General features: G+C 36.6%; 1 protein-coding gene across 1 annotated transcript in view; it reads left to right on the top strand.

Annotated features, from left to right (window-relative positions):
- Window positions 1–406: 406 nt before the first annotated feature.
- Window positions 407–11,871, top strand: part of LOC126367169 (uncharacterized) — a 41,187-nt gene continuing 29,722 nt past the window's right edge. The window contains exon 1 of the mRNA XM_050010583.1: window positions 407–597. The gene's annotated coding sequence lies outside the window, so the exon portion shown is untranslated. The remainder of the gene's footprint in view (window positions 598–11,871) is intronic.

The following is an 11,871-nucleotide window of genomic DNA, read 5'->3' as shown; positions in this document are numbered from 1 at the left end:
ACAACCTACACGTTCCGTCCTAATTGCCTATTAACTGGTCGCTTGTTTCGAATGCAAAGTCTGTTCGAAATCAATTTCGGCTTAAACGAATGCGTTAAATCCTTTTCAATCTCTTGTATCTGATTGAAAAAGTTTTTGTCGTATAGAAGATAAAAGTTTTGAAATTGTTGAATTGAAATAACTGTTTTTGTAGGTGGAATTTTTACAAATCAGCAAAACGCGTAACGATGAGGCGTGTCCCGAGTTGGTATTGAGCAGAGTATTATGGATGTAATAAAAGATGCATAAGCAATGAAGGTTTGACGAAGAAGAACGACGGAGATGGTGGGAGATGCGATGCACCGCGCGGCGGGTGCAGCGTCCGCCGCCGGCAGTTGTTCTCGGGAGCTCGAGCCGTGTAGCAGACCCGTAGCACCGTAGCGCTCTCTACGCCGTAGCGTGTCTACGCACCCAAACCGCGAACTGTTCAAACTTCAAAATCGTGATTGACTTTGTTTTTTTTTTTCACAAAAACAAAATAATAGTACAGAGTGAATAAAAACTTTTTGGTTTTATTGTTGACTAAATTAATGTGCCGTTGGATCGTACTCGCATAGGGTAAGTTAATAAATAATTATATTGTTTCATAACCAATAATTTGAATACGTTGAATATTCCTTTAAATCCTTCAAAAAGAAAATTATGATTGTATATAATTCCTGCGTATTTCTATTTTAAAATTATTGATTATAAAATAATAAAATATAAAGTGAAAATAATTTCGTAATAAATAATGTATTATTTACATTTATCAGAGCACTCAGTAACAATTTGATAAAGAGCTTTATGAAATTCAATGGAAGCGTAGCGTACGGTACAAAATGTACATCGATAAGTGTATACCTACATTCATCGCTTCGTTATATTGTACTTTTAGGGTAATTTCGTTTACGAAGGACTCAATTCGGACTATTGTATAAAAATATTCATACGTAAGTATGAGACAATAGATAGTAAGTAAGGGAAGAAATTATACAATAACATAGTTATTATGCCATCTGCGGAAAATGTACAAAAAGCAATTCCATTTAGCATGGGAGAGAGGTGCCTAAATCCACTTAGACAAGATGCAATCGCTTTAACGCTATCGCTTAGCCGAACAAAAATGAATCGCCATATAGCTTATGAAATGTCACGTGATTCGCTTATGTCAATCTCACACATCCTCATTCGTTTAACTACTATTTTGTTCGGCTAAAGCTAAATTAAAGTCTTAGCATTCAAATCTTGGCTAGGCCCGTACATCCTCGAGGACGCTGCGCTTACCTGGTCTATGGTTAGTAACTGGACTGTTCCCAAATCTTCGCCCAAGTCGCGTGTCTGAACATTAGTCAATACATTAGTCAATCCCATACATTCTCCGTGTGATTCGGCTAAGCGTTGTGTCATATAAGCTTTAGTACTTATTAAAATCTTGACTAGGCACTCTGTACATTCTCGAGGGCGCTGCTTGCTTGGTCCATCGCCAGTAACAACTATAAATATTATTTAAAAGTGGGTTATATTATTTTAGAAGTGGGTTCATTTCATTTAAAATAGTTTTGCGGTTGACTACAGTCATCATCTCTCTAGCATTATCCCTTTTCTTACAGGGTCCGCTTACCTAAGCCAAAGATTTTAACAGGTCTGGATTTTTACAGAAGCGACTGCCTGAACTTCCAAGCCACGAAAGGAAAACCAGCCCAATACATTTTAGGTCACATACCTCCGAAAATATCTCGGGAATGTGGGTTTCCTGACGATGTTTTCCTTCATCGCTGAGCACGTGATAATCATTTATGGTCCGAACATGAATTCGAAAAAAAAAATTCGACAAATCATTGGTTTAAGCCTGTGCTGGATTCGAACCTTCGACTTCAAAGTGAGAGGCAAGCGTTTTACCAACTGGGCTACCACGGGTCACGGCGTTGTGGTTGACTAAAGTATTACATGATAATAAGGGAAGATGCGGCTTAAGGTGGCACATGCTTGTCTACTAACAACTTATTCACTCTAGTTTTGAAGAGTGAGCAGGGAGAAAGTAGTGCGGCGAGGTACTATCCAGTCCGCTCAGCAGTGTCGTGACTTATTGGGTTGTAGAGAATGAATACACTTATTCCTGATTTCTTCGGTCCTGATATCACCATGCGGGGTTTGCACGAAGAGATCTCTTTTAGAGATAAGTCCACCTTTTGTAAATCTTTTTGTTTTTTGTCATTAATCATGTACCTATTAATGTGTACAATAAAGAGTAACTGATTTATTAATATTTTAGACGGCCCTTTTTAACCGACTTCAAAAAAGGTGGACGTTCTCAATTCTTCGGGATCTTTTTTATGTATGTTCCCCGATTACTCGAAGACGCCTGGATTTGGGATATTCTTTTTATGCAGTACGATACTTTCTTCTACTGCACTGTTCGTATATGGTACAACTTCTATGGTACAAGATTCTTATTATTACAACTAATTAGGTTATAGCTTAACGATACATGTATGCTATTTCCTTTTTTTTTACACAATTGTTGTTCTAAATACTTTATGCAAAGGGCTGCCTCACACTATAGTGTGTAAACTAGGACACTGATTCGGCACACATGAGTCAGAACTGCCCGGATCTCTCTCCTCTAACAAAACTTTCAAACGTTAAAAGTAACACAGCCGGTACTTTATTGTATTGCACCATCCCGCGCTCTAATGCATTAACTTCTCCCACCCTAAGGTTGCCTGGCAGAAATTGCTGTTTAGTAATCAGGCCGCCTATTGTGCTTATTTTATTCGTCTGTACATGCCCTGTGTTTATGTTTTTGTGTAATAAAGAATTATTGATTGAATGAAGTAACGGTAATGACACCATTATAACTGTATGTCTTTTATTGAAATGACACACAGTAAAATGGGTCAAATGAACGGTTGTATCCATAAAATTTAACCGTTTCAGTATCACTGGTTATAGCTAGTGAGCACGCATAACCATCACAATATCGTTCTAGACAAGATAATTAGGTTGTTTGAGGTTTACACGGTTATTGTCATAATTTAAATACACCGGGTTCTTACCGCGTCAAAATCAGGAACATTTAGGGGCATTCCGACATCAAATGAAGAAATAAACGGCCAAGAAAGAGGATAGACAAATATGTTCTCCCTTAGAACATTATGGATATGCCTACTGCATCCCAATTTCATCAGTCATCCCGTGAACATGGCACTTGCAACAGTGTAGAAATATCCCTGATTTTAACATGGTATGGACCCGGTATTACGTGTAAATTAAGATAATTAGGTATCGATGTAACTGTACTGTTTTTGTTTATGCTCGTAATTGTTATAAGGGTAGGGAGAGTTAAGCCACCATGGGGTCTACCAATACCACACTAAAGCAATTCAGCAGAAAGATCAGTAATTTTACATTTTGCGCATATAACATTGTGTCCAATATCAACAAATATCAAATAGCAATTTTGCTTTTTAGATGAATTGCTTCAATGTGGCCTTGTAACTCCCCAAATTACAGCAAGCATCCACTTGGCGTGGGATTTCTTGATGTAAATAACCAGTATGCAATACAATATAAAACACTTTATTGCACACTTCTTCAATAGTGTGGGTTGTGAGACCAATGACCGACCACATTAACCCTAGAGGGTTATAATCGCATCACCGAATGCCCCTGACATGTGTCAAATACGACTACATAGGTAAATGGTAGCCTTCCGAAGTACGGATCATTTTACTTTCGGGCCATCAGCTTGCAATGTCTTAACTAGCGACCACAAAATATTTTTGTGATATATCCACCGGGATTCAAACCCGTGACCGATATAATACACACACATCATAAAGGACATGTATGGTGACAGGATACCAGCTTATCGCCCATACGGATAATCTATGATGTTGAAGACGACATACTCAATCCCTTAAGGCCCTATCTCATTAGGACAACCTGGTTGAGGTAAGAACTGGAAATTATTTAGTATTCGGTTGCCGGCAAGCTGGTTGCACCACCGGGTGAGGTACCCCTTTTTACAACTGTTTACATTTTGTTTACCGTGGCGCCACCATGGTGGCCGAGTGAGATAGGACCCATAGTCGACAGAAACTGAAATAATATTCTTCTTCTCTCGTGTGGGTTGTGAAGTGGATAACCAACCTCAGCAACCCGTGTCAGGGCAAAGGTGTCAGGATTATTATTGAATCGCCATAGGCCTCTGATACGACTCATGTAGTGGAGTCAATAAAGCGGAGCTTCCTAACTAACTTCTAATTTGCCAGGGACACGTCCGATTTTAATGTATTTTTCTTTTGTAGGTGTAGTTTTTTTATATCATTAAAAATCAAAAAATCTTGAGTTGGGCAAATAAATATTGGAAAGCCGTCTTTGTACAGAACTAGATGCTGGATGCGGGCAGCGCAGGACCGATCGTCGTGGAGATCCTTGGGGGAGGCCTATGCCCAGCAGTGGGCGTCATACGGCTGATGATGATGATGATGATGAATTCGCTGTATAATACCAATTGGTAACGTGTAGCACAGTCGCACAGTCTAGTCTCGATAGAGCTTAAAATCTTTTAAAGTTAAACATGCAATAGTTTTTTATTCTTATGGACTTGAAAATGATATTGAAATGAAATGATTTTCATTTATAAATACGTAATTTAATTTTAAACTGTAAAAGAATAGACGGTAGAATTAAATTTCACGTATTTTATAAATCGAATCCTTCCACAATGATATTCCATTAAAATAACGAAATAAGTGAAGAACTATTATATTTATTCTGAATTGTAGAAACTTTTTTGAATAATAATACTTAATAAGATTCTTCTTATTGTTGTTATACATACAGTGCAGTATTTATATACTAGCTATCCAGACGCCCTTTGTATAATCCTATAAAGCAATAATGTAAAGGTGCGCGTACCTAAAAAATGAAACAGATATGAATCTCAATAATGGAAAACGGTGAAATAACCGAATATGTTACAATATTAATGTTGGATACCTATGTACTCGGAACTGGTCATGCGATAAATCGAAACATTTTTTGGTCGCGGTCATTGTTGAAATAAAACTCGAAGTAGAAAGGCAATGGAAAATGGAATAAAATGAGAGGAAATGATAAAATTACATGTTAAAAGTAAACTTACTACTTACTGTCTCTTCCGTACTATTTTATCGCTACACTACAGGACTATGGTTTTCCCTTTCTATTTCAATTTATTCCTATCTTGAGTGATCTGTATTATCTTCTGAACGTATTTGGGTCATTCTTCCTATTCCAGTAAGTATAAATAAATGTAATAATAAAGCATAACATCGGCATTAACTTATATTTTATAGAATAAAATAATTTATTTTCAATGTTTGACTTTATGATTACATTGTACCATGTTAAAACTTAGTAATGTGTCAACAAAATGTGAATATTTTTTCATTAATCACAACATAGCATAGCGCCTGTATCCCCGAAGGGGTAGGCAGAGGTATTTTTCAAAACGTTTCATATTCTATAGGTACCCATGCCTACATAATACGTACCTATAAAGCATGCGGTTGAGTTTGAGAGCAATGACGCATCTAAATGGGTACGCGCAATGGAACTGCATTGAGTATGTTATTTATTCGATCCGAAACAAATTAAAGTTGCCACGAAATATGCCATATAACAATATTTTACGGGTTATCCGACAAATACTTATAAACATGAATTACCTATATACGTCCTCAAACAACCGCTGGTCGTGTACAGCATATTCCACGACACTGCTCCACTGTCGGTTGTTGGAGGTATTTAGGCTACTAGTCTTGGACCAACAGCTTATAGTGCCTTCCAAACCACGGGAATAATCTTACTTGTATGGATTATCACATGATTCAATCATGCAGTACTAACCAAACAAAAGACAGTTTCACAAAGTGAGTTCTATCTATAAACAATCAATGACATTGTTTTATCGTGCGATATAAAGAGTACAAATTAAAGAGAAGGCGAACGTCGTGTCTTATAAAGAAGTCAAAGACATGGCCTTAGATAGCCAACAATGGAAAATGCTACACTGACAAGAGCGTGGCTCTTAAGTTAATGATGATGAGTATGATATAAAACAAGAGCCTGAATGAAGAGTTTACCATGTAGTTGTTGAAACCTCATCAAGATTATCAATATGTTTCAACATGCGGACATTTTGTCAATCATTATACTTACTTAATTAGTACATCGATTAAGCATCCATCACATATGCGGTCGACAGAACTCACGTTCCCAAACATTCACGGATATAATGCAATCTGTAATAATGCGTAAAAATATCACCCACAAACATTATGGTACTTTATTTCAACTTCAACTTTATGGTTGTATGGCAACCGGTGGTACTTTATTTATTTATTTAGTAGATTGTTTTAGATTTAGAAGATATGAATGCATGGGATTAACTGTCTGAGAACTGATATTAAGCAGCTAAATTACTCAATTGTATACCAATATTTTATGTTTATTTTTATTTTTTTAAAGAACGTCTAGGGCCCTGTGCCGAGGTTTTTCTTGCAGCTTCTTTTCCCCGGCTATACAGATTGTGAGAAGCTGCAGTAGTTTTAGGCGGATGAGACGTTCGTTATGTAAAAATTGACGATTCAAAGAGTAACTATGTTACCTACTGAATAAAGATATTTTTGAATTTGAATTGGGAACGAAAGAATACATGTCATTCGTTCAAAGAAAAATAAAAAGTGCACCCCGATGCCCGTGATAAGTGCTCACAGACGCGTCATCAATCACAGTGCCTAAATTCAATAATGAATATGGATATGGATTTTGGTCTGAAATAAAAGTTATTATTATTATTATTAATAATAATACTTCAGTATCAATAACCAGAAAAGGGACACTGAATACTTCCTTCATTCCGTGGTTTTAAAAATCGAATGCGTTAAGTTGATTGCAGTTGTTTTAAAACGTTCTGGATTGAATGAGCATTCGGTGCATGCGGTTGACAGCGGTGGTATCACCACGTTGAGGAGCGTCGCACACGCTCAATGGATTTGTGGCATTAATGAAAACTACACACTTTAATTCGCACTGAAAAGCAAATATATAATATTGCTCGTTATTACCACTTGCGCGGTGTACTTAATTGAAATGCTTTCTCAGTTGAAAGAGGAAATTATTATTATCATTTTAAGTATGTACTTATATTTAAATCAATAAAAAATATCACCAGTTTATGAGTTATTGTTTTTTTTAATCTTTGTTATATTATTATTATATTTGGACTTTGAAATAACATTACGTCTAGATAATTATTATTCTGCTTGTGACGTCAAATATTTGTTGAATGGACTCGATACCAATACCTAATGTATAAATCTTGTCACACGATAGAACATGGTATTGATTTATTTTCTGAGACCGAATATAGCTAAACCCATTCAGCTGCTTATCTGAGGATGCCGTAAACACCGATTGAGGGAATGTGTTCTATCTGTTACGATACGGTTCATCATATTCATTTTGGGATATCGTATCAAAAGTAGCTGCATCTCCAGTGGCAGCCCTACCAAAATATTTAGGTGCTGCGAGACCTCAGTGGCGCCCCTCAAAATACAGTTTTTTTTTATTAGTTTATGGCCACCCATTAAATGTTTGAGTTTTATGTGGCCGCTAAGTGATAGTTAATCCCCTATAGATCAGGGGCTGCCAGAGTGGTCTCATCTTGGCTGATTTTGACGGGCCAATGTTCCAGTATCCCCTTTTGATTGAAAAAATAATAATTTAAAAAACGGCCATAATAACGTTGTACAGGTGCCAATTGTCTGAAATGACGTACCTATTATGATTCCCTACTACAATTTTATTTCGCTCGTGATAGAAATGGATCGAAATCATGGAAACATTGGAGTTACTTTAGGAATGTGCCTGCAAACTATAGAAATTAGTTTCCGGAAATAACGATTAATATATTGTTCGCACCGAGAACAATTATTAGCTATTTATTATGGTATTGCTTCATTTTTCTTTTAAACGGACTGATTTATAAAACCATAAGCTTGCATACTTACTAATCTTGCAAGGTTTAGCGAAAGTTATGGCAGCTTTAACAATTTAATTAAGTACACAATATAAACACCATACTTTGAACTATCTCCATCTCCTTTCAATAATCTACTAAAAGCAGCTTGCTCGTCCGTCGTACTTCACCTCTGCAATCACATGTTACTATTATAGTACAACAACCTCGCATCACATGCATGCCACTAAGCATCTGCTGACGAACCCCTGTCAATTTAGGCTCGTTTAGAGGTGCAAAGTGCATAAATAATAAAGTGAGAAATGACACGAGACGCAATAAGTGCGGATGATTGATTACGTTCCCACCGGCGCTGCGCAACAACAATATAAATTGATAAATCGTCGTAGGTGCAATTTTGCAATTCATTTCAACAATTGACTACAAGGGGACAGATCTGTGTCAAGAGAGTATCAACGCAACAATCACAAGTTAGGTGTCGGCCATTACGATGAATATTGAGCTGTTGATAATGTGTTCTGTGATGCCTGTGCTCTGAATGCACTCCTATTGTGTCATTTCCCTTTTGACACAGGTACCGCAACACTTAATACAACTTACCTTAACCGGTATTTACTGTGTTGATGGCATACCTATCGTTGGTTTATATTTATTTTCCGAATAAATTTAAATATTATGTACCTATAGGTAGTACGTGTATAAGCTAAACTAGACAAAAATATCAAAGGTTAGAAGTTCCAAAGGGTCTATAATAATCGTAGGTTCTATCCCTGAGGGAAACGGACGTTAGTTTATTATGTGTGGGATGATTACGTCATATATTTAACGCCTACTGACGTCACCTAACAGCCAAGACCAACGCTTTTACTCTTAATTACTTCAAGCTTCTTAAGGCTTTAAAGTCATTTTAATTAAGACTACCAATCCGCTGATTGATTATGCTTACTTAGGCTTTTATCTTTTCCAGACGTCCGATAGGTAATTACGTCAACGAATTGATTTGTTTTTGCCTTTCAACTCAAAGAAATTAAATTATTAGTCCTCTGAAAATTCGGTTAAACCCACTTTCAAAAGCAGCCAATTGGAATGAAATCTAATTGAACTGTCAACAAATAACAAGAACCAAAACACGGCGAAACGATTTTACTTTGAACGATGTATTCTACTAGACTTGGTTTTTTATTTATAAAGTCGAATAGTTTTACTATATCGAGCTTCAAGGGACGGACCTTTAAATATTTTTAATTTAATTTCCCATTACATACATACATACATAAACTCACGCCCGTAATCCCTAATGGGGTGGGCAGAGCCACAAGTAATCAAAGACAAAAGGTAATTTCCCATTAAATCAAAGTGTAACCGTTTTATTAGGTCTTACTTTGAAATCACGGGCCTACATAGACTCCTGCCTCCAATTATGCAGAGTAAATTACCTTCGCAGCGAAAACACCTTTTTTGATAGGAGTTCATTTTCATGTTACTTTTGAAGGTAAACTTTGTTACAGACATAATTAGGTATACATTGTTATTTGCGTTTAAACTGTGGTATTTACGTTTTTGAAACTAAGTATATTTCCCCTGGCAACAGTTGGGTGTGGGGCATTACGAAGTTAGTACTCGCCCGGTGCGGTTAGCGAACTAGAAAAAGATTTACAAAAACGCCAGTTTAATCTGTATCAACCCGGAACGGTTTTATTTTAGACCGTAAAAGCTGTAGCCGGTAACCGTTATTTTCTGGTCTTCTAAGTTGAAAATTGTTTATCGACATGTCGTTAGGCGATGAATTTCTATCGCGTATTTTCCTTTCATTTTTACCGCTCAGTTTTCATAGAGTAACACTTTTGACGTGTGCGTCGAATTTATTTGTGGCACCATGTCGGACATGTTTGAAGTTTGGTACGTGTCGGGAGTGAAGATAACCGAAGTTGCGAGAACTTGTAATAAAATAAAGTTGCGGCTGACAGCCGCATGCAGCTGGTTACCGCGCCATTTTGTTTAGGTAACACCACCATTTGTTAGAGGTGTTTCTTTGTTATATTTTTTGTGAGTTACGCATGGATTACGTATGAATTACGCGAAGAATTTTATTGGTAAATAGGGTTACGTAAGTTTAATATAAAATATATTTTTTCAAGTTTCAGTATCGCGCTAAAAGTTACTTCGTAGCTTTTTCGGTTTATAAGGTCATTATGTGACATTCTTCTCCTCCATGATTAAATTATATCACATATAAAATAATGTAAAGAAAATAAAATTCAAGACAGGTTAAATAATGAAAGAAAGCTTTCACTCGTTTAATACTCTTTTGAAAAACTAAATAAAAGACCAGTTTAATATAAAGCTAATCTAAATAACACTCACATACAAATACGAAACGTAAAACACTCGACATCAAGTAATATTTCACGTCCTGACGGGTGCCTTCCAAATCGCTGAGTTTAAAATGAAATGTCGCCGATTTTTCAAGAGTGTCGCCTATTCGGTGAAGTGCGAATGTTCGAATGAAACTCAATGCCAAACGCCAAGTGCCACGAATAGTGTCGGCTGGGAAACTAGAGTCGGTTTCATTGGGAAAAAATATTCAATTGAATCTCTCTGATTCTATTATTTTTATCTGATTTTTTACATACACTAATTGCTGCTTATGTTCCTAGGTTCAAACGATCAAATAAGAGATACCGGTGCTTCAAACATGTTATTAACGAATAAACAGATAATTTTCATTTTTTACAGTGTGACTGTTCGACGGAATTAGGGAGTTTTCAGGCTACGTATCTCAAAAACAATAGACATTGTCTTTCTTTTAACCTTCTAATTTCATGGAAAACAGACATGTACACGCATCTTTTATCTTTGTTTTTAGATATAAATGACCCTTTTTATTACATTCAGTCACAATTACATTTTCCACCCATTATTATTTTGATCAAATTAAGAGAAGCAATATAGGTAGCAACATAATTCTATACATAATGTGATACAAATTTGAAGTAACAATTATTTTTATATATGCTTGTACACCATTACATTGTATTTTGGAATAATTTGGGAATAAAGAGAAAATAGGTAATTATGACGATAAAGCTGTACAACACTATCTATATTGTTTTTGGTGAATGTAGCCTGGAAAATCCCTCATAGAGTCTGAAACCGTAATTATTTAACATCAGTGATTTTGCGTAGTTTTTACGTTACATAATTAGTACCTACATAATAGTCGACTAGATGTGAATTATATTACACTCTAGTAGAAAAAATCAATCAATGTAACATATCCCAATTGGGGTAGTCAGAGGTACATCTATTCAAGATGAACTAAGTACCCACGCCTCACCGAACTTTCTGTTTGACCAACGTGATAAATGGTGAGCCGTAACGCCGTCTATGACGGTCAAGCCAACTGTGCTAGTGAAAACTGCACATAAGATAAATTAATGAGATAAAAGTTGATAACGACTCATCATCATCATCACTGAATTAAGAGCCACGCTCTTGTCGGTGTAGCATTCTCCAAGCCACTGTTTAGGGAAAAACGTGCCTCGTGCCTTACGCCCGCAGTACTCTGTCTAACGCGAGTGGGATGGCGCTCAGAGTAGTCTATTTCAAAGCCGTACTAGGACTACTGTCCTCCGCCTAGTACTGGCAGTTACTGCTGCCCTCTGTCAGGTTCCAGGTTACCGTCCCTGTGACGCATCTCTTCCGTCCTGCATTGCCGTACCGATGGCTCCCATCTGCCTCTGCAACCGTTGAGGTCTTCACCCGTATCCCTGTTAACGTATAAATAGAGAATTTTGTGTACTTAAGTAATTTAATTTTGG

Source organism: Pectinophora gossypiella, chromosome 5 (assembly GCF_024362695.1).
Source record: "Pectinophora gossypiella chromosome 5, ilPecGoss1.1, whole genome shotgun sequence".
NCBI lineage: Eukaryota > Metazoa > Arthropoda > Insecta > Lepidoptera > Gelechiidae > Pectinophora > Pectinophora gossypiella.
Note: the sequence above shows the minus strand (reverse complement) of the source record. Positions and strands in the feature narration are given on the sequence as shown.